Source organism: Bos indicus x Bos taurus, chromosome 6 (assembly GCF_003369695.1).
Source record: "Bos indicus x Bos taurus breed Angus x Brahman F1 hybrid chromosome 6, Bos_hybrid_MaternalHap_v2.0, whole genome shotgun sequence".
NCBI classification, from domain to species: Eukaryota; Metazoa; Chordata; class Mammalia; order Artiodactyla; family Bovidae; genus Bos; species Bos indicus x Bos taurus.
In genome coordinates, this window is record NC_040081.1 from 68,148,684 (window position 1) to 68,172,627 (window position 23,944).

Here is a 23,944-nt window from a genome sequence, read left to right on the forward strand (position 1 = left end):
GATCAGCACTTTTCAGGAGTAAAGCAGTGCATAATGATACATCTTGTTTGAAAAAATTCTGCTTGGGAAAGCCACCACCAAGTCAGAAAACCAAAGATAAACTATATTTACCACTCGTATATTATTTCTTTAGTATGGAGTTTTACAAGTCACTGCAAGAAAGACTAACCACCAGTAGAAAATTGGGCAAGCATGTTAACAGATAATTCACAGAAAAGAAAACTCTTTAAAAAAAAAAATCCAATCTTTACTCATGATAAGAGAAATGCCACCTAAAACTAAAATGAGCTATATCTTTTACCAGATAGATGAAGACAAAATTTTTGATAGCACAATGTTGTTAGTGTAGGGAAACAGAAAACTGGATGGTGGGAGTAAAAACTGATTAAATCTCTGACAAAATTAGATTAGCAATGTCTATAAATAGCATACTAATCCTTTAACTCAACAATTTCCTTTCCTGGGAGTTTAACCTAGGATGTAATCACATACATGTGAAATAATGCTTGCAATCTGTTCATTGCAGCATATTTTTAATAAGGAAAGAATGACAACCATGTAATTGTACAGGTTAAAAATTATTGTACTTTTTGCACATCTATACAACTGACTATCATGGAGCCATTAAAAAAGTGAAAGTGAAAGTTGCTTAGACGTGTCCAACTCTTTGCAACCCCATGGACTGTAGCCCATCAGGCTCCTCTCTTCATGGAATTCTCCAGGCCAGAAAACTGGAGTGGTTAGCCATTCTCTTCTCCAGGGGATCTTCTCAACCCAGGAATCAAACCCAAGTCTCATGCATTGCAGTTGGATTCTTTATCGTCTGAGCTAACAGGGAAGCCCAAGTGATATTTGTACTGAATTGAAGTTCCAAAGTATGTTGTGAAGTATAAATTGCAAAGTAAAGAAAAATATGTAGAATAAATTACATGACAATAAAATACATGAAATAAATATTATATAATTATATAAGCATATATATATGTATATACATGAAGGGAAGTGCATCACTCAGCTATGTCTGACTCTTTGTGACCCCATGGAATGTAGCCCACCAGGCTCCTCTGTCCATGTCATTCTCCAGTGACAGATGATTGGATAAAGAAGTTGTGGTACATATTTAAATGGAATACTGCTACTGCTAAGTCACTTCAGTAGTGTCCGACTCTGTGCGACCCCATAAACAGCAGCCAACCAGGCTCCATCCCTGGGATTCTCCAGGCAAGAACACTGCCATTTCTTTCTCCAATGCTTGAAAGCGAAAAGTGAAAGTGAAGTTGTTCAGTCGTGTCCGACTGTTAGCAACCCCATGGACTGCAGCCTACAAGGCTCCTCCATCCATGGGATTTTCCAGGCAAGAGTACTGGAGTGGGGTGCCATTTCCTTCTCCCAATGGAATACTACTCAGCCATAAAAAGGAACACATTTGAATCAGTTCTAATGAGGTGGACAAACCTAGAGCCTATTATATAGAATGAAGTAAGTCAAAATGAGACATATAAATATCATATATTAACATATATATATGGAATCTAAAGGGATGGTACTGATGAATATATTTTCAGGGCAGCAATGTAGAAACAGACATAGAGAACAGACCTATGGACATGGTGGGAGGAGAGGAGGGAGAAAGGGAGATATATGTAGAGAGTAACATGGAAATTTATAATACCATGTGTGAAATAGACAGTCAATGGGAATTTGATGTATGACTCAGGGAACTCAAACAGGGGCTCTGTGTCAGGCTGAAGGGTAGGATGGGGAGGGAGATGGGAAGGAGGTTCCAGAGGGAGGGGACATGGGTGTACCGATGGCGGACTCTTGTTGATGTATGCCAGAAAACCACAAAATTCTGTAAAGCAATTATCCTTCAATTAAAAAATTAATAAAAAGAAAAGAGTACTGGCGCTGTTGCCATTCCTTTCTCCGGGGGATCGTGCTCACCCAGGGATCGAACCTAGTTCTCCTATATTGCAGGCAGATTCTTTACCATCCGAGCCACCAGGGAAGCCTATATATATATATATATATATATATATATATAGGCTTCAAGTATATATCTATATATATATATATATATATACACACCTGACCTATATTCTATTGATGGATATGCATGTGTATTTATGTGTGCATAGACTATCTCTGAATAGATATATAAGAAATGGGTAATAAAAGAAAGGAAAAATGGGGGCAGGTGGATTGCTTTTCACTACGTATTTTTTGTACATCTTAAATTTTGTATGATAAGCAATTGTTGCCATTTTAAACTATCCATATAATTAATTTCAAAATTAATTTTAAAAGGATAAAATACTACTTTCCCTTTCAATATTCTGAAGTTTTCACTTTTTTCTTGTGGCCTCTAGAAGCAGACACCCTTGTCTCTTAAGCACAATTACTCAACAAGCTGAAGTCTTCATTTGATTTTTCCTTTTTAAAATAAAAGTCTTTTCAAAGTTTAGTTAGCCAAGACCCAAGAGTGAATCTGGAAAAGTTCCTGAGCCTTTCTTTGTATCTGTGCCTGATCTTTTGATTTCCAGATCTCTTCTAGATGTGTTTCTCTTTTCTTCAGGCAAAACTGCTTTTTCTCCTTTTGTTTCCAGTGGAATAATGATTCTGCACAGGATACTGTAAAAATCTCTCCACTGTCATCATTTTTAATTAACACCACAATCCTATTATAACTCCATTTTACAGCTGAAGAAATGGAATCCAAAGAGTTGAAAAATTACTTGCTCAAAATTACACAGCTAACAGGGGGCTTTTCCTTACATGGAGAGATTAAAAACAACAACAAAAATCCAGATAGTTTGAAAATAATTAACTTTTTCCACTTGGAAGGAGACAGAATGTTTAATATAAGTTGTCAACTCAGAGATATTTGAGAAAATGCTTAGGAGTGGCTGGGCTCTAGTGTTTTCATTTCTCCTGACAGGGAAGCATAGACAATGGTTTGCTGGTGACAATCTGGTTGGGAATTCATGTGACCTTGAAAACACTGAGCAGCATATCCTGAGGGAGGACCTGGACCTCTCCTTTGAGTACTGAATCAGTCAGGGTTCAATCAGGGAAACTTATGCATCTATCTTACTAGTGTATAAGATGTACTTTTGTGTCTAATCATTAGCTTGGTGGCTCAGATGGTAAAAAATCCACCTGCAATGCAGGAGCTTCAGGAGACATGAGTTCGATCCCTGGGTCGGGAAGATCCCCTGGTGAAGGGAGTGGCAACCCACTGCCATTCTTGCCTGGAGAATTCCATGGACAGAGGAGCCTTGTGGGCTATAGTCCATGAGGTTGCAAAGACTTGGACACGACTGAGTGACTAACACACACATCATGAGCTTGAAGTTCACAGGTAGCTGGGAAGGGGAGATGGATGTCAAGCATGAGAGAGAAAGGACAAGCTGGAACCCGTGAAGACTGATCAGAACCCATGTCCTTTTTCATTGCTTCCAATCCAGATGGTGTGGTATCTTGCAGCAGAAAACTAGCAGCCTGTCTCAAGGAGCTAAACACACACCTGGACCGGGAGCAGAAAAGCTGAAGCAGGACCCAGGGGAGAGGGAGACAGTCACAGAGCTGGTGGTCTCCTAGCAAGGAGGCGGGTTGCCAGACAGAATGATAAACAAGGGCAGACGCCCACCTTGCTAGCACAGGAACCAACATGACTGCCTCTTCACTTCTGCTCTCTGAAATTTTCACTTCTGCTCTCCAAATCTCACACCAGCACATGTCTCTTATGGCCCACCCTACCCAGAAACATACAGGAATGGAAATTCTGGGACGCAGCGCAGAGCCACCACGAGTTGTGTTGAAGGAAAGCAGACCACCACCTTTCTGGCTCAAGTCTCTCCTGACACACAGCTTGAGAGGCAGCCTCTGCTCCCAGCCTCCTCTAGACCCCGGGTTCATTCTCATTTTCTCTCCTTGCTTCTAGCCAAAGAAGAAGGAAAGGGGAAATTCAGAAGCATCCACGTGTCCACCTCTGTCTCTGTCCAGTCACTATTTGTTGAAGATAAGACATAAACACAAGGTGATATTTTCACAATAAAATTTAAAAAAGCACTTTTTCGGTTTTTTTTTTTTTTTTAATGGAAGGGTAGACGAGTATGGGAAGTTGTTCTTCTCCAGTGATAACCTCTGAAAAGTTCTTAATATCTCTGCACTATGCCCCTTCTGATGGAGAAGGGAATGGCACCCCACTCCAGTACTTTTTGCCTGGAAAATCCCATGGACAGAGGAGCCTGGTAGGCTTCAGTCCATGGGGTCGCAAAGAGTTGGGCATGACTGAGCAACTTCCGTTTCACTTTTCACTTTCATGCATTGGAGAAGGAAATGGCAACCCACTCCAGTGTTCTTGCCTGGAGAATCCCAGGGACGGGGGAGCCTGGTGGGCTGCTGTCTCTGGGGTCGCACAGAGTCGGACATGACTGAAGTGACTTAGCAGCAGCAGCAGCGTGCCCCTTCTTAACACGGAAGAACTGATGCCTTTGAACTGTGGTGTTGGAGAAGACTCTTGAGAGTCACTTGCACAGCAAAGAGATCAAACTAGTCAATCTTCAGGGAAATCAACCCTGAATACTCATTGGACGGATGGATGCTGAAGCAGAAACTCCAGTATTCTGGTCTTCTGATGCAAACAGCTGATTCATTGGAAAAGTCCCTGGTTCTGGGAAAGATTGAGGGCAGAAGGAGAAGAGGGTATCAGAGAATGAGATGGCTGGATGGCATCACTGGTGCAATGGACATGAACTTGGGCAAACTTTGGGAGATGGTAAGGGACAGGGAGGCCTGGCGTGCTGCAGTTTATAGGGTCGCAAAGAGTCAGACACGACTGGGCAACTGAACAGCAGCAATGATGCCCCTTGTCACAAGAGACTGGTGATGTAATTTATAACACAGTGGTCTTCTTGTTATGGGTCAAGCTTGAGAATGTTCAATTCATTCTTTACCCTTGATACAAGAGTTATCATCATGTTCACAGCAGGATGGGAACTGAGCCTGGTTTTGCTGGCCTGTCAGCCTCCCCTGTGTTCTGTCAGACCCTAGATTTTTTTTTTTTTTCCTTTAATAGGCAGACAGCACCTCTTCTGAAATTTCTCTCTTTCCACATTTTCCCTTCCTCTACAGTGTCTTTGTCTTTTTTTTAATCCCATTGTTTCCTCCTCCACTGATATTTAGCCTCTGCTCAAAGTTTTCAGTTATTTCTTCTAGTTGGCTTGGTGGCTTCAGATTAGAAGGTAGGGACAGGAAAGACAGAGTCCCTCTGAGTGGGCTGGGCTCTGGGTAGAGCATCTTGAAATTAATCAGACTCCTTAGATTAGAAGACTGAACTCCTGTTTCCCTAGCTCTTATGCCTCTTTTTGCAACTTGGGCTTCATTGCAGCCATACTCTTCTGTTCCCTTAGTTGCCTCCTGACTCATCTAGGGGTGTGGAAACTTATCATGAATGCCCTGCTAACAGCTTAGCCTCCCTCACAAGGCTCTGCCCCCAGCTGTCCTGTCTCAACCTCTGCAATCCTAGGTTTCTCTGATTGTTAATGTTATGCATCACCTTGATTGCACCAAGGGGTGGCAAGTGACTGATTAAACCTTATTTCTGGGTGTATATCCGAGGGTGTTTCTGGAAGAGATTAGCATTTGAATTGGTGTGTTGAGTAAAGCAGACAGCCCTCCCCAAAATGACTTTATAGGATCCAATGGCTTCCTGGCTGGAGGAGAGGGAGACACCAGACATTTGCTAAGGACAAGTTTGGTCCTTCATTTCGATTGCTTCTTTCTGAAGGTTTAAGAACTCCAGATCCAGAATACAGCACTGGCCTTGGAAAAAAAAAAAAAAGAGCTCCCTCAAACTAAAGATAAGGGCAGGAGGAGGAAATATTTTTACATGTTTCCTAGAAGACAAAGACAATTAACTTCAGCCTGATCCACCTGATAAAACCCAAAGAATGAGAGTACGATTCCTGTTTGCTTTCTGAGGTTTCCATATTTTACTGATTATTATAAAATCATGAGTTTTCAGAAGAAACAGATAAAAGTAAAATTAATGTGAGTCAAGGCATATCCAACTAAGTTGGGTGCAGATAAGGGAATGTTTAAGAGAAAAGTATTTCATTTTGCAAAACATTGTCATTTTGAGAAGTATTCACAGTTTGTATATGAAATAGCTTAAATCACTGATCATATGAGCAATAAAACATGCTTGAACTTCATGTTGTTTCATGTTTTTTTTTAATGCCCGCATCTTTTTTTTTTTTTTGGTCTCTTTCAAGGAGCTAAGTGAGTGAGATCAAATAATTTTAATAGAAAGAGGATTAAACAGTCCCTTGAAATACAGTAGAATGCTGGTATAAAATTGGGTTGGCCAAAAATTCATTCAGGTTTTTTCATAAGATGTAATGGAAAACCTAAATGAACTTTTTGGCCAACCCAATAGTTTCCCATCTGCAGCAATGATAAAGCAAAAAGGAGTTGGAGCCGGTGCAAAGAGTGGGGAAAGGGGTTCCAGAATCCCAGATTAAGATGTCTTTCACATTGGCTCTTTGTCAAGCGTACTTAGTTGGTGGTTATTTCCATTCTTTTGTGCCTTCTGCAGTTGGTGAGTGCTTCCTTTGAGTATCAGTTCAGTTCAGTTCAGTTGCTCAGTTGTGTCCGACTCTTTGTGACCCCATGAATCGCAGCACGCCAGTTGTCCATCACCAACTCCCAGAGTTCACCCAAACTCATGTCCATCGAGTCGGTGATGCCATCCAGCCATCTGATCCTGTGTCGTCCCCTTCTCCTCCTGCCCCTAATCTCTCCCAGCATCAGCGTCTTTTCCAATGAGTCAACTCTTCACATGAGGTGGCCAAAGTACTGGAGTTTCAGCTTCAGCTTCATTCCTTCCAAAGAACACCCAGGACTGATCTCCTTTAGGATGGACTGGTTTGATCTCTTTGCAGTCCAAAGGACTCTCAAGAGTCCTCTCCAACACCACAGTTCAAAAGCATCAATTCTTCAGTACTCAGCTTTCTTCACAGTTCAACTCTCACGTCCATACATGACCACTGGAAAAACCATAGCCTTGACTAGACGAATCTTTGTTGATAAAGTAATGTCTCTGCTTTTGAATATGCTATCTAGGTTGGACATAACTTTCCTTTCAAGGAGTAAGCGTCTTTTAATTTCATGGCTGCAATCACCATCTGCAGTGATTTGGGAGCCCAAAAAAATAAAGTCTGACACTGTTTCCACTGTTTCCCCATCTATTTCCCATGAAGTGATGGGACCAGATGTGATGATCTTCGTTTTCTGAATGTTGAGCTTTAAGCCAACTTTTTCACTCTCCTCTTTCACTTTCATCACCTTCCTACATTTAAAAGCATTTAAGTCCTTTTGAGTTCCCCAGAATTTTTTCTTAAAATTAAAATATTTTAATAACCCTGTGTATGAGACAGCAAAAGAGACACTGATGTATAGAACAGTCTTATGGACTCTGTTGGAGAGGGAGAGGGTGGGAAGATTTGGGAGAATGGCATTGAAACATGTATAATATCATGTATGAAATGAGAAAAAAAAATTAAAATATTTGAACTGACATAGTAGCAGTTGCAATAAATATCCTGGGAATATGGGCACACATTAACTTGTTATGGGTTTCATTCTTTAAGGAAAATAGATGGTATACATTTTTCAATCCTCTTTCTCCCAAGATACTAATAACACCTTCTTACAGCTGAATTTCCTGAAAAGACATTTGTTCTACATCAAAGTTCAGATAATTGGAAATTTCAGAGAGCTCTTATACATAGATCAATTCTATAGCTGTTTAGTTTAGGAAGAGCTAGTTCCTGCTGGCTATTTTTGTAGTTTTCTTTCTTTACCTATTTCCTTTGAAAGTATCAGCTTTAGGAACAATTTGTAAAAGCAATTTAGATTATGGGAGGTCATCATCTGTGGATCCTGTGTTTTATGTGGTTGAATATTCACGAAAAAGGAGTCACAGTACATTGCTATGATTCTCATTTTTATCAAATTAGAGAGAATATAGCTTTCACATAGAAATAGTTATTTCTTGGTAAGCTGAAATGCTTTATCTTATCCTTCACTTCCTGTTTGTGTACTGTGAATATTTTCAGCATTTGGGTGGTGGAGTCATGAAGCCACAAAAGTTTAAGAGGTAGGATACAGTAGGGAGTCTATTCCGCACCCAAGAAGGTTAAAGTTTCATGTAAACAAGTTTGTGGGAAATGAACATTCTTCGTTATGAGCCATTGTGACAGTGGCTACAACCCAGATTTCATTTAGTAGTAAGACTGTTTGTTAGCTCACATCTGTTTAGCAACATCTAGAGAATCCTGTTCCTTGAAATAATGAACGAAAATGTGGTTCAGGTATTGTTGTCATCCCATTTTATTCACTCAACCAAAAATTATTGGCCATTCTGAGTCCCATGCACTTTTGGGGGATGATTTTATTCCTTTATGTTTTTGCATGGCCTGCTGTTTCTCTTCTTTGCCTCTCTAACCCCTGCTCATTCTGAAAGCCCTGCCTCCTCAGTGACCCTCCCCTGACTCTTCCTATGTGAGCTGCATGGTCTTTCCTGTGCTTCCCCTGAGCTCCATGCAGCCCTCTAACATAGTTCTGTATCATATTTGTTGATTTCTTTGTAGCTGCACCCCAAGCTCCCAACAGATTGCAGGATCCATGAGGCAGGCTCTGTGTTATATTCAGATTTGTGCCTCCAGTGCTTGGCAAAGGGTCTGACACGTGGTAGAAGGCCCACCAATGGTTGGTGAATGAACGCAAGTGTGAGTCCTGCCTTGCCTACCCTGGGGTAAATCTGAATAAAGATAAACGGGATTTGAGATCTTATTGCATAATTAAATTACCTTGTCCAAATAATTTTTAAAGCTGAAAGGAAATTCAGAGATCAACTACAGGAAATTGAGGACTAGAGAGGTGAAGAGAGTTGGCCAAGGTCATGCAGCTGTTTAGTGGCAAACTGGGAGTGGAGCCCAGGTCTCCTGCTGGCCAGGCCGAGCCCAAATATGGGGAAGGTTAGTTGCTATTTCCTCTTAAAATCACCCTGGAATTCAGGCAAAATGATTTAGCAACCTAAACATACTAATAGGGAGACAGCAAATTAAAACTGTTTACAGAATGAATCTAACAGCAATTATTCAAAACTCTCTGGGAATGCCAAGAGGAGGTTGTTGAGATGGGCTTATAGCTGATTTCTTTTGACAGGGCTGTGGGTGTCTGCCAACTTTTCCTGGTCAAACTCTTAATGAGGATGGATGTCTGAATAGTCCAAATTTAGCATCTATCTTTGACAGAGATTTGGATTGAAAGACATATGTCAAGTTCAAAAAAACTAATTGATGTGTTTGTATCTCTAAGTATATCAAACAAGGGATTTGAAATATTTTTCATTTCTGCTGTTGAACATTGATGTGCCTAAAGAACAAGATGATTTTTATTTTCCATCTTGAAATTTTGAAATCAATTTAGCCTATTTCCAGTACAAGGCCCATAAAGAAAAAAAAACAAAAACACCTCATTTCTGGATATGCACTGAAGACAAAGTTGACGAGTGAGTGGTTATGCAATGGGACAGCTTTGTGAATATTTAGCAGAAAGATGGCAACCTTGTACCAGTCTTCCAGAATTAACCTGCACATGTGTTTCACTTGATGTTTCAGTGTTTTAACATGGAAAACATTGTCGACATTTAAAAATAATAAGATTTCACGTGTGAAAAATTCTGGCGGGATTTCCCTGGTGGTCCAGTGACTACTGTTATACACTCCCTATGTGGGGAGCAGGGCGGTGGTTGTGGCTGGTTTCAATCTGTGGTCCAGGAACTAGATCCCACATGCTGTAAATAAGACATAGCACTGCTAAATAACCAAAAACATTTTTTTTAAGTTCTGGATTTCTATCTAATTTCAGAAAGTGAGAGAATCCAGTAACATGACGCACTTGTCTATTAGTTTCCTAATATACAAACTAGGCAGCTTAAAACAAATATCTATTCTTTCATAGTTCTGAAGGTCAGAAGTCCAAATCAAGGTGTTGGCAGCTCCCATCCCTCTGAAGGTTCTAGGGGAGAATGCTTCTTGGTCTCCTTCAGTTTCTGGTGGTTGTAGGTATTCCTTGGCTTGAAAATGAAAGTGTTAGTCACTCAGTCGTATCCATCTCTTTGTGACTCCATGGACCCATGTGGCTCATGCAGTGGGTTGCCATTCCCATCTCCAGGGGATCTTCCTGACCCAAGGATCGAACCCCCCGGGTTTCCTGCCTTGCAGACAGACTCCTTACCATGTGAGCCACCAGGGAAGCAGGTTTTGGATGCTTCCCTGGAGCCTCCTAAAAGAATACAGCTCTGAGCAAACCTCGAAAGTCCTGTCAGACATCTGACCTCCAGAGAGGCAAATAATAGATTGTATTGTCTAACTAACTTATTTGTGGTACTTTATTACATCAGTGATAGACAAGAAATTCGGTGATGAGGGAAATGGCTTGCTCCATGCCTAACTGGAGGGTTTTAGCTAAGACAGTGCCTTGTCCTCACCATTTCTTTTCTTCTTCCTCCCATAGAAAGCTGCACAGTTTGCCTCCTCATTCATTCGGGTCTCTAGGCCAAGTGTCACTTAATCAGAGAATCCCCAAGGGACCCCTGTCGTGGTCTGTGCGCGGGTTGGAAAAGAATTTCCAGACATGAGACACAATGAGAGGCAAATAGAGTGTATTAGAGTGGGAGACACTATCAGAACAGCAAGCCAGCTCAAGGGACAGCCTACACTGAACACGGGCCGTTAGTCTATTTTTATACCCAGGGTACAAGGAGTGGGACAGGGGTTTTTCAGGACATTTGCTGGGTTGGATGAGACAGATATACTGGGTGGGGAAGAGTAAGGCAAATACCTTCTCCCTGTAGGAGGGGAGACAGGTAATGCTGCTCAGGAGGGCCTGAAATCCATTAATAGTTACAACATGGGGGAGGGAAGGACGATAAGGGTCCTTTTTTTCCCATTCCTGCATTCCAATACCCTCCTTGGTTTTTTTCTGTTCTTTCGTCCTTGGGATACCACAACCCCTAACCTTAGAATAAAACAGAAACAAAGGTAAACAAACTCCACCATTCTTTTTTACCCACCTTTATTTTTCATCATAGCACTTAACCATCTACTGGCATAGTGCACATTTAATTGCGTTCATTGTCTGTCTTCCCCTGCTAGAATCAGAATTCTATGAGGAAAGGGTCTTGCAGGTTTGTTCCTAGCTGTATCCTCAAAACCCCAAATGATGCCTGGCAAGCAGCAGGCCATCAATAAATATTTGAGTAAATGAGCAGATGAACAAGCACAGACTTCCCATGTCCCCTGAGGCCCTATTCAGGTACTTTCCTTTCATAAGATTTTCTGGAATTCTTCCCATTAGTTCTCTTGTACACTGAATGGATGAGGATGGCCTTCTAAGCCACTGTCCACACAGGGCATGTCCCCTTGGAGTCCTGGCCCCTCTGTTCTCCTGCTGTCTCTATTTTCAGTCCTTGATATGAACTTTGGGTGAGGATGTGCCTGTGATCTCTGCACCACCTCCTCATTTCCTGGGTATTAAAAACTCTGCCTCTGATCATTCCCTGTTGGCGCTTTTGTTTTTAACTTTTAAAACACTGTCTTACTTGGAGTTTTCCCAAAAGCAGACCCAGAAGCAAAGTAGGTAGGTTATTTGGGAAGGTGATTCCAAGGGGCAGAGTAAGGAAGCAGAGAAGTGAGGGAAGATACACAGCTGATACACGGAGCAGTGATGAGGACTTACCACTGTGAGTGACTGAGTTCAACTCCCTGGGGAGCCCCTGGAGACACCATGTGAAATATGTCACAGAACAGACCGCCATCAGAGGTGAGGAAGCTGCAATGTTTATCCATTGACTTCTGTCCTTCATGAGTTGAGAGTTACCACTGGGTGTGTAATATCTGTGGCATTTGTGGTTGCCCTGCAGGCAGGCTGCACAAGTTCCCTCGACAGGCTGGAGAGAACCATCAAGCAGATAAGAAAAGAGAGGCAAGTAGTTAAGAAGGCAGCTGATGAAGGAGGAGCTAAGATGGCAGAGGAGTAGGACGGGGAGAACACTTTCTCCCCCACAAATTCATCAAAAGAACATTTAAACGCCAAGTAAATTCCACAAAACAACTTCTGAAAGCTGGCAGAGGACATCAGGCACCTAGAAAAGCAACCCAAGTCTTCGAAAGGAGAGAGAAGAACTCCAGCTCCACTCACCAGAACACCGACACAAGCTTCCCTAACCAAGAAACCTTGACAAGCCACCTGTACAAACCCACACACAGCGAGGAAACGCCACAATAAAGAGAACTCCACAAACTGCCAGAATACAGAAAGGACACCCCAAACTAAGCAATTTAAACAAGATGAAGAGACAGAGGAATACCCAGCAGATAAAGGAACAGGATAAATGCCCACCAAACCAAGCAAAAGAGGAAGAGATAGGGAATCTACCTGATAAAGAATTCCGAATAATGATAGTGAAATTGATCCAAAATCTTGAAATCAAAATGGAATCACAGATAAATAGCTCGGAGACAAAGATTGAGAAGATGCAAGAAAGGTTTAACAAGGACCTAGAAGAAATAAAAGAGAGTCAATATAAAATGAATAATGCAATAAATGAAATTAAAAACACTCTGGAGGCAACAAATAGTAGAATAACAGAGGCAGAAGATAGGATTAGTGAAATAGAAGATAGAATGGTAGAAATAAATGAATCAGAGAGGATAAAAGAAAAACGAATTAAAAGAAATGAGGACAATCTCAGAGACCTCCAGGACAATATTAAATGCTACAACATTCGAATCATAGGGGTCCCAGAAGAAGAAGACAAAAAGAAAGACCATGAGAAAATACTTGAGGAGATAATAGTTGAAAACTTCCCTAAAATGGGGAAGGAAATAATCACCCAAGTCCAAGAAACCCAGAGAGTCCCAAACAGGATAAACCCAAGGCGAAACACCCCAAGACACATATTAATCAAATTAACAAAGATCAAACACAAAGAACAAATATTAAAAGCAGCAAGGGAAAAACAACAAATAACATACAAGGGAATTCCCATTAGGATAACAGCTGATCTTTCAATAGAAACTCTTCAAGCCAGGAGGGAATGGCAAGACATACTTAAAGTGATGAAAGAAAATAACCTACAGCCCAGATTATTGTACCCAGCAAGGATCTCATTCAAATATGAAAGAGAAATCAAAAGCTTCTCAGACAAGCAAAAGCTGAGAGAATTCAGCACCACCAAACCAGCTCTCCAACAAATACTAAAGGATTTTCTCTAGACAGAAAACACAAAAACAGTGTATAAACTCGAACCCAAAACAATAATGTAAATGGCAACGGGATCATACTTATCAGTAATTACCTTAAATGTAAATGGGTTGAATGCCCCAACCAAAAGACAAAGACTGGCTGAATGGATACAAAAACAAGACCCCTACGTATGTTGTCTACAAGAGACCCACCTCAAAACAGGGGACACATACAGACTGAAAGTGAAGGGCTGGAAAAAGGTTTTTCATGCAAATACGGACCAAAAGAAAGCAGGAGTAGCAATACTTATATCAGATAAAATAGACTTTAAAACAAAGGCTGTGAAAAGAGACAAAGAAGGTCACTACATAATGATCAAAGGATCAATCCAAGAAGAAGATATAACAATTATAAATATATATGCACCCAACACGGGAGCGCCACAATATGTAAGACAAATGCTAACAAATATGAAAGGAGAAATTAACAATAACACAATAATAGTGGGAGACTTTAATACCCCACTCACATCTACGGATAGATCAACTAAACAGAAAATTAACAAGGAAACACAACCTTTAAACGATACAATAGACCAGTTAGACCTAATTGATATCTATAGGACATTTCATCCCAAAACAATGAATTTCACCTTTTTCTCAAGCGCACATGGAACCTTCTCCAGGATAGATCACATCCTGGGCCATAAATCTAGCCTTGGTAAATTCAAAAAAATAGAAATCATTCCAAGCATCTTTTCTGACCACAATGCAGTAAGATTAGATCTCAATTACAGGAGAAAAACTATTAAAAATTCCAACATATGGAGGATGAACAACACCCTGCTGAATAAGCAACAAATCACAGAAGAAATCAAAAAAGAAATCAAAATTTACATAGAAACTAATGAAAATGAAAACACAACAACCCAAAACCTGTGGGACACTTTAAAAGCAGTCCTAAGGGGAAAGTTCATAGCAATACAGGCATACCTAAAGAAACAAGAAAAAACTCAAATAAATAACCTAACCCTACACCTAAAGCAACTAGAAAAGGAAGAAATGAAGAACCCCAGGGTTAGTAGAAGGAAAGAAATCTTAAAAATTAGGGCAGAAATAAATGCAAAAGAAACAAAAGAGACCATAGCAAAAATCAACAAAGCCAAAAGCTGGTTCTTTGAAAGGATAAATAAAATTGACAAACCATTAGCCAGACTCATCAAGAAACAAAGGGAGAAAAATCAAATCAATAAAATTAGAAATGAAAATGGAGAGATCACAACAGACAACACAGAAATACAAAGGATCATAAGAGACTACTATCAACAATTATATGCCAATAAAATGGACAACGTGGAAGAAATGGACAAATTCTTAGAAAAGTACAACTTTCCAAAACTCGACCAGGAAGAAATAGAAAATCTTAACAGACCCATCACAAGCATGGAAATTGAAACTGTAATCAAAAATCTTCCAGCAAACAAAAGCCCAGGTCCAGACGGCTTCACAGCTGAATTCTACCAAAAATTTAGAGAAGAGCTAACACCTATCCTGCTCAAACTCTTCCAGAAAATTGCAGAGGAAGGTAAACTTCCAAACTCATTCTATGAGGCCACCATCACCCTAATACCAAAACCTGACAAAGATCCCACAAAAAAAGAAAACTACAGGCCAATATCACTGATGAACATAGATGCAAAAATCCTTAACAAAATTCTAGCAATCAGAATCCAACAACACATTAAAAAGATCATACACCATGACCAAGTGGGCTTTATCCCAGGGATGCAAGGATTCTTCAATATCCGCAAATCAATCAATGTAATACACCACATTAACAAATTGAAAAACAAAAACCATATGATTATCTCAATAGATGCAGAGAAAGCCTTTGACAAAATTCAACACCCATTTATGATAAAAACTCTCCAGAAAGCAGGAATAGAAGGAACATACCTCAACATAATAAAAGCTATATATGACAAACCCACAGCAAACATTATCCTCAATGGTGAAAAATTGAAAGCATTCCCTCTAAAGTCAGGAACAAGACAAGGGTGCCCACTTTCACCATTACTATTCAACATAGTTTTGGAAGTTTTAGCCACAGCAATCAGAGCAGAAAAAGAAATAAAAGGAATCCAAATTGGAAAAGAAGAAGTAAAACTCTCACTGTTTGCAGATGACATGATCCTTTACATAGAAAACCCTAAAGACTCCACCAGAAAATTACTAGAACTAATCAATGATTATAGTAAAGTTGCAGGATATAAAATCAACACACAGAAATCCCTTGCATTCCTATACACTAGTAATGAGAAAACTGAAAGAGAAATTAAGGAAACAATTCCATTCACTGTTGGGGGCCAGAGTGAGGTACTCCGCCCGTGACAAAGGTCATGAGGAAGGAGGCTCGACATACGCAAAGGCGGGATCGAGCCTCAGGAGTCCCCCTGGAACTCCTCGAGCATCTACCCCCATTACCAGAGCCTGCCTACTTTACTACTTTGTGCTCTTACCTACACCTCTGACTTTACGGGGGGCTGTCCCCCACCACCTCTTTCGGAGAAGGAGTTAACCTAGAGCTCCAGTCAATAAAAACTCTTGGGTGTGACAAGAGTGTTTTAACCTACAAACTCCTCTGAAGGTTCTCTAGCCTGCCTGACAGGCTTGTCCGGCCACATGTGATTGCTCACAGCCTCCCAACCTTGAGAGGCACAAGATGCTTTAAACCCTCTAAAAACAGGTTCTTTAGAGAAGTTAGAAAACTATAAGTATAAGTATAATGGGCTAATTAGAAATTGTGTTGGTGAAGGGTTTTTCATTTGTTGAGCCAACGTTTGTTGCTAAGTCTCCATATCCCCTGCCCTTACACACATTAATGAATATATAGAAGAAATAAGTATTAACCTTTGATATTAATCACGTTAGACCTTAGGCTAAGTAAATTCTTTCCTTAACTAAAACCCACTACACCCTCACCCTGTAGGAATGTAACTTTATTTGGGTGGCGTCTGTTTTGAGAATAATCAGCCCTGGAGAAATAAGTGTCCTGATTGACTGACCGCTGTCACAAGGAGAGGGTCGTAAATTGTCAGCAGGCCCCCCTGGCCAGAAGATGATGTAACACCCCTAAGACCTCTGTATACATTTGTATGAAGCACCTGACTTTGATAAAAGTCAGGACTGCTGTCCCCACGTGACTTTTGTATAACATCTCAGTGTATAAAAACAGACTCTGGAAAATAAAGAATTGGGATCAGTTTCTCGAAATACTGGTCTCCCCATGTCGCTCTCTCTCTCACTCTGGTTGAGTCTCCATCTGGAGCGCGGAACCCACCATGCTTACTAATTATGCCTGGGCTTCTAAGATCCGACCGGGGAGGCCTCAGTGTCTCCTCTCCTTCGGGAGAACGGAAGGACGCCTGCGGCCTACGTAAGTGGTGCAAGCTTCTTGTCTTGAAGTTTTATTGGTCTCCCGCGTAAACCAAGCTACTCAGCCTCTTTTCTCCACTGAATTTTCCTACTGAGCTATCCTTATTCTATTACTCTTTATATCTTTAATTAATATCTAATTGAAGCTATTGTATCCTGATCCTCGCCTATGCCGTCTCTCCTTCGAATACCCTGGATCAGCCGGGGCTGGTCCCCGGCAATTCACCATTGCAACGGAAAGAATAAAATACTTAGGAATATGTCTACCTAAAGAAACCAAAGACCTATATATAGAAAACTATAAAACACTGGTGAAAGAGATCAAAGAGGACACTAATAGATGGAGAAATATACCATGTTCATGGATTGGCAGAATCAATATAGTGAAAATGAGTACACTACCCAAAGCAATTTATAGATTCAATGCAATCCCTATCAAGCTACCAACGGTATTCTTCACAGAGCTAGAACAAATAATTTCACAATTTGTATGGAAATACAAAAAACCTCGAATAGCCAAAGCTATCTTGAGAAAGAAGAATGGAACTGGAGGAATCAACCTGCCTGACTTCAGGCTCTATTACAAAGCCACAGTTATCAAGACAGTATGGTACTGGCACAAAGACAGAAATATTGATCAATGGAATAAAATAGAAAGCCCAGAGATAAATCCACGCACATATGGACACCTTATCTTTGACAAAGGAGGCAAGAATATACAATGGATTAAAGACAATCTCTTTAACAAGTGGTGCTGGGAAAACTGGTCAACCACTTGTAAAAGAATGAAACTAGACCACTTTCTAACACCATACACAAAAATAAACTCAAAATGGATTAAATATCTCAATGTAAGACCAGAAACTATAAAACTCCTAGAGGAGAACATAGGCAAAACACTCTCTGACATACATCACAGCAGGATCCTCTATGACACACCTCCCAGAATATTGGAAATAAAAGCAAAAATTAACAAATGGGACCTAATTAAACTTAAAAGCTTCTGCACAACAAAGGAAACTATTAGCAAGGTGAAAAGGCAGCCTTCAGAATGGGAGAAAATAATAGCAAATGAAGCAACTGACAAACAACTAATCTCAAAAATATACAAGCAACTCCTACAGCTCAACTCCAGAAAAATAAATGACCCAATCAAAAAATGGGCCAAAGAACTAAATAGGACATTTCTCCAAAGAAGACATACAGATGGCTAACAAACACATGAAAAGATGCTCAACATCACTCATTATCAGAGAAATGCAAATCAAAACCACTATGAGGTACCATTTCACGCCAGTCAGAATGGCTGCAATCCATAAGTCTACAAGCAATAAATGCTGCAGAGGGTGTGGAGAGAAGGGAACTCTCTTGCACTGTTGGTGGGAATGCAAACTAGTACAGCCACTATGGAGAACAGTGTGGAGATTCCTTAAAAAACTGGAAATAGAACTGCCATACGACCCAGCAATCCCACTGCTGGGCATACACGCTGAGGAAACCATAATTGAAAGAGACATGTGTACCCCAATGTTCATCGCAGCACTGTTTATAATAGCCAGGACATGGAAGCAACCTAGATGCCCATCAGCAGATGAATGGATAAGAAAGCTGTGGTACATATACACAATGGAGTATTACTCAGCCATTAAAAAGAATGCATTTGAATCAGTTCTAATGAGATGGATGAAACTGGAACCTATTATACAGAGTGAAGTAAGCCAGAAAGAAAAACACCAATACAGTATACTAATGCATATATATGGAATTTAGAAAGATGGAAACAATAACCCTGTGTACGAGACAGCAAAAAGACACCGATGTATAGATCAGTCTTATGGACTCTGTGGGAGAGGGAGAGGGTGGAGAGATTTGGGAAAATAGCATTGAAACATGTATAATATGATGTATGAAACAAGTCGCCAGTCCAGGTTCGATGCACGGTACTGGATGCTTGGGGCTGGTGCACTGGGACGACCCAGAGGGAGGGGAGGGAAGGGAGGAGGGTGGAGGGTTCAGGATGGGGAACGCGGGTATATCTGTGGCGGATTCATTTCGATATTTGGCAAAACTAATACAATATTGTAAAGTTTAAAAATAAAATAAAATTAAAAAAAAAAAAAAAGAAGGCAGCAGACAACCTATCTCAAACTGTCTACTGGTTGAGCGGTGGAATGGCCACCATTTGCCTCACTCAGATCCATGAATCCACTCTGTTATGCTTTGCAGTGGTGGCCAGCCACAGTCTCTAAGAAGAGTAAAAGACTAAAATTGGGAGCACTCACACAACAAGCTGCAGTTTCTGTGTAGCAGCTGAATCTGAGGTCAGTCTTGAAACTCACCACACACACACACACATACACACATGCATGCCCTTCTATACATTTCAGATTCCTCTCACTCTGAGCTATCATTCCAGGCCTCAGCTACTTTCCTGATAGGACGGATGACCTGGACCTATATCCCTGTGGTGTCAGAGCCCTGGTTGGCTACCTTATCTTTGTCAGGCTGTGGTTCCTGCAATTAGCTCCCTGGATGTGGAAGGACCAAGACCTGAATCCCACGCTGCCCCTTCCACCATAGTGAATTCACCCACTGCTGTCCACTTTGCTGCCTCCACTATGATAACACAACTTTAGCTTTAGGTGGTTTGGCTCCCCCAACAGTAAAGTAGCTCCTTGTTTGCCTACTGGCTTCTGGTCATCAAAGCTATGGCTTTTCCAGTAGACATGTATGGATGTAAGAGTTGGACAATAAAGAAAAGAAAGCTGAGAGCTGAAGAATCGATGCTTTTGAAATGTGGTGTTGGAGAAGACTCTTGAGAGTCCCTTGGACTGCAAGAAAATCAAACCAGTCAATCCTAAAGGAAATGAGTCCTGAATATTCGTTGGAAAGACTGATGCTGAAGCTGAAGCTCTAATACTTTGGCCACCTGATGTGAAGAACTGACTCATTGGGAAAGACTGATTCTGGGAAGGATTGAAGGCAGGAGGAGAAGGGGATGACAGAGGATGAGATGGTCGGACTTGATGGACATGAGTTTGAACAAGCTCTGGGAGTTGGTGATGGACATGGAAGTCTGATGTGCTACAGTCCATGGGGTTGCAGAGTCAGACATGACTGAGTGACTGAACTGAACTTCCTATCATCAGGATAACATGACCAGTTGACAACCATCAACTTAGTTTAAATGATAGCTCTTGGTGGAAACATCTTCTACTTCCTCCCAGGAATTATGATTCTGTAGAACCTAGAATTGTGACAATGGAAGTACAAAGCCCCAGAGTAGGGACTGGGAGTGCCGATGACACTGCCATCCCCTTGGTTCCCAGCATTTGTGTGCTAGTTGTTAGGGACATGGCATCAGTAATGGCTGGTGGTTCCACATCTAGACTGCACTCGGGGAGAAATTGCCCCAGCTCCACAGTGTGTTCCCTCCATCTGGAGCCTTAGCTGAGCCTTTCAGAGACCATTTCAAAGTTCTACCAGGGCAATCAAGAGACTCTGCATGATGATGCTATATGGTAGGAGCAATGAATTCCATGATTATGTGTCCATTATCAAACCTCTGATACCATAAATCTCTGCCCCTTCCACAGTAGAAGGGGTCCCCTGTGATCAACCTGACATCAAATATTTGGTTGGCCTCCTCAAAGAGAGCTCAGATTCAGTTGGATACCCATCAGTGGCAATAACTTTATCACTTTTGGTGAAAAGGAGCTCATGTGATTGGGCACATGCATAGCCTTCAGCCCTACCACCATGGCTACAGCATGGTGCTGGACAAGCCCTCTGTCAGAAAGGCACAGCAAGGTGGTGTTGATTTGTGCAGCTGTCTGTGTGCCAGGCATTAGACCAGCGTAGCTGAAGGTGAGCTCAGGGCTGGGCCAAGGGAATGTGGGGTAGCTACTGGGAGTGGCTAATGCTTGCACCTTAGGGTCCATAGCTAAGGGCTGCCCTCCTCGGGATATTTGTCTGGTTAGGGCTCCCCCTTCTTTGCATTGTTCCTTTTCCAGGAATACCAATGTTCACTTACATTTTAGAGATAGTTTTCTCTCAAAGTCTCTCTCTACATATATATATAAGACATGGAATCAGCCCTCCATATCTGCATGTTCCACATCTATGGATTCAATTAGCTGCAGATTGAAAATATTTTTTTGTTTTAATTCCAGAAGCACCAAAAAAGCAAAACTTGAATTTTAGATGCACTGGCAGTTTTGTCCATAGCATTAACATTATATTTATACCTATTTACATAACATTGACATTAAGTATTACCACCTACTCTAGAGAGAATTTAAAGTATACAATGTATTTGGAAGGATTTATGTAGGTTATACTCAAATATTACATAATTTTATGTAAGAGACTTGAGCATCCTTGGACTTCTGTATTTGTGGTGGTGGTGGAACAAATTCTCCACAGATATTGAAAGACAACTGTCAAGAGATAGAGAGGGAGAGAAGAAAATATATATTTAAAATATACATATGAATAATACTTTATATATCTGTGTGAGTAGAAAATAAAAACACCGTAAAATTAAGAACAACCATTACCTGCATAATCAAAGTATAGGTGACTTTTTCCCTTTTTAATTTTTGGATACTTTTATAATTTTAACCATAAAATGTATCATTTCTATAATCAAAAGTGAACAGTTACCTTAGAAATTTAGAAGAGTCCACCTTTGTGTTTCAGATATAAATTTTGGACCCTTTGTCCTCAGTTTTTTGCCCAATATTTTCAGTTGCTTGGAAAAGGGGGATTTACTGCCATGAAACTGAGATTTTCAAGTAGACATGAGAAATGAATGAAGAGTTCAGTGTGGTCAGAAGACAGATATGAGATCACATTATTCCTTACAGTCTAACTCTGTTAATACATTAGAATTTAATATCACAAAATTAATAACTTTCTGCTTAAAAGAATATCTAAATTAACAACCTGATTTTATAAATTTGTAAGTGACATACTTTGTACATGTAAATAGATCATGCTATTTTGACTTCAATAATGCTTAGAGACAGTCTTTAGAGTCAATTTGAAAAATCTGCCAGTTTGCATCATTAATTTACTTAGTGGGAAAAGAAATCACCAAGTTTTCATAGAAACAAAGTGCTAGAATGGACTTGAGAGGTCAGTAAATCCTTGCATTTTATAGCTGATATAGATGCCTGGAAGTAATCTGTCCAGGCTGACCTTTAAGAGAGAGCAGATTTTTTTTTTTTTTTTTTTACTATATCTGCAACTACAGTGACTGCTAGTATCATTTTACTTCAGGCCAACTGGGGGGGAAAAAATTGTGTGCATCTATATTGTGCTCTTGGGCTTTCCTATTGGCTCAGTGGTAAAGAATCAGCCTGCCAATGCTGGAGATGTGGGTTTGATCCCTGGGTCAGGAAGATCTCCTGGAGAAGTAAATGGTAACCCACTCCAGTGTTCTGCCTGGGAAATCCCATGGACAGAGGAGCCTGGCAGGCTACAGTCCTTGGGGTTGCAAGAGAGTTAGACACGACTTAGCAACTAAACAACAACATTCTGGACTCTTACATAGATTTTCCAAGAAATTTTCTGAGGCAAAAACCACTAGGCTCAGGAGGGCCATGCATGTACAAGGTCACATGGTTGTCTAAAATTAGAACTGTGATCCCAAACCAGGACTGTCTCAATCAATGACACTTGAGAAATTAATATTTGGGAGAAAGTACTTCCAGAAGATGGAGTAAGGACCTTCAAAAATCCACTCCTTTATAAAAGCCACAAAAACACTGATAAAAAAACTTTCAAAATTAACTTTTTTGGTACTCTGAAAATTAATCAAAAGTTTGCGCAAATCTAAAGAGTGTTTGTTCAAGAAATATGGCTGTATTTTGATAAGGGCAGCATATTTTGTGGCATTTTAATGGTCCCTCCTTTCCCCATTTTTGTGGTAGCCTTGAATACAAACAACCTTGCAACCATAGCAGCTATGAAAACCAACAGACTCACAGCCCTAAAGAGGGCAGATGGATCTGGAGCTTACCCAAAGTCCCATCTCCAGAGATTTATTATGATATGACATGCCTGGCAGCTCTCTGAAAACCTTCTTTGCAGAGTTTGTCTTTATTTAACTTGACTCAGACCTAGCTCAGTGGGAAATCCCTTTTCCCAGTATGTTTGTTGAAAACAATCAATGGCAATTGTTTAGAATCACAATTGTTAGAGGCAGTAACACCAGGTGGGGATTTCCAAAGGGAAAAATGGAATGAGGGACTTTGAAAAGCTCCAAACTGTTACTGGGGCTTAGAAGGACATGCATAGGTACACAACCAAGAAAGAGAAGGCAAGAGAGCCTCTGGCTATCATTGAGGGCTCTGTATAAGCAGTAGTAAAGGCTGAGGTAGAATTGTAAACTGCCACAACAAATACACAGAAACTCTCAGAAAAGAGTTGGAAACTTACAGGTTCAAGACATTTAAGGAAACCTCTATGCAATCACTGGGGCTTCCCTGATGGCTCAGTGGTAAGGAATCTGCCTGCAATGCAGGAGACACACGTTTGATCCCTGGGTTGGGAAGATTCTCTGGAGTAGAAATGACAACCTACTCCAGTGTTCTTGCCTGGGAAATCCCATGGACAGAGGAACTTGGCAGGCAACAGTCCAAAGGGTTGCAAAGAATCAGACGTGACTGAGAACAGCACGGCACAAGCTAACCAATAAGGTACTTCAATGGCTGCAGATAAAAAATGATATAGATTTTACAGGATTAGTAAGTAAATGAATAGGCAAACAAATGGTAACAACAATGAACAGCAACAGCAACACTCCCTAGAGAGAACAACTTAATTTTGGGATTATCATATTATACTGTTTAAAATATCCAGATTCCAATCTGCAAAGAAACAGAGAAGTATAGTCCATACAAAGGAGAAAAAAGAAGTCAGTAGAATCTGTTCCTTTAAGTCAACTATTACAACTATCAGCAAAGAACTAAAGGAAACAATGAGGATTCTCTGGTGGCTCAGTGGTAAAGAATCCACCTGCCAATGCTGGAGACGCAGATTCCATCCCTGGGTCAGGAAGATCCCCTGGAGAAGAAAATGGCAAGCCATTCCAATATTCTTGCCTGGGAAATCCCATGGGCAAAGGAGCCACACACACACACACACACACACACACACACACACACACACACTCATTAATACAA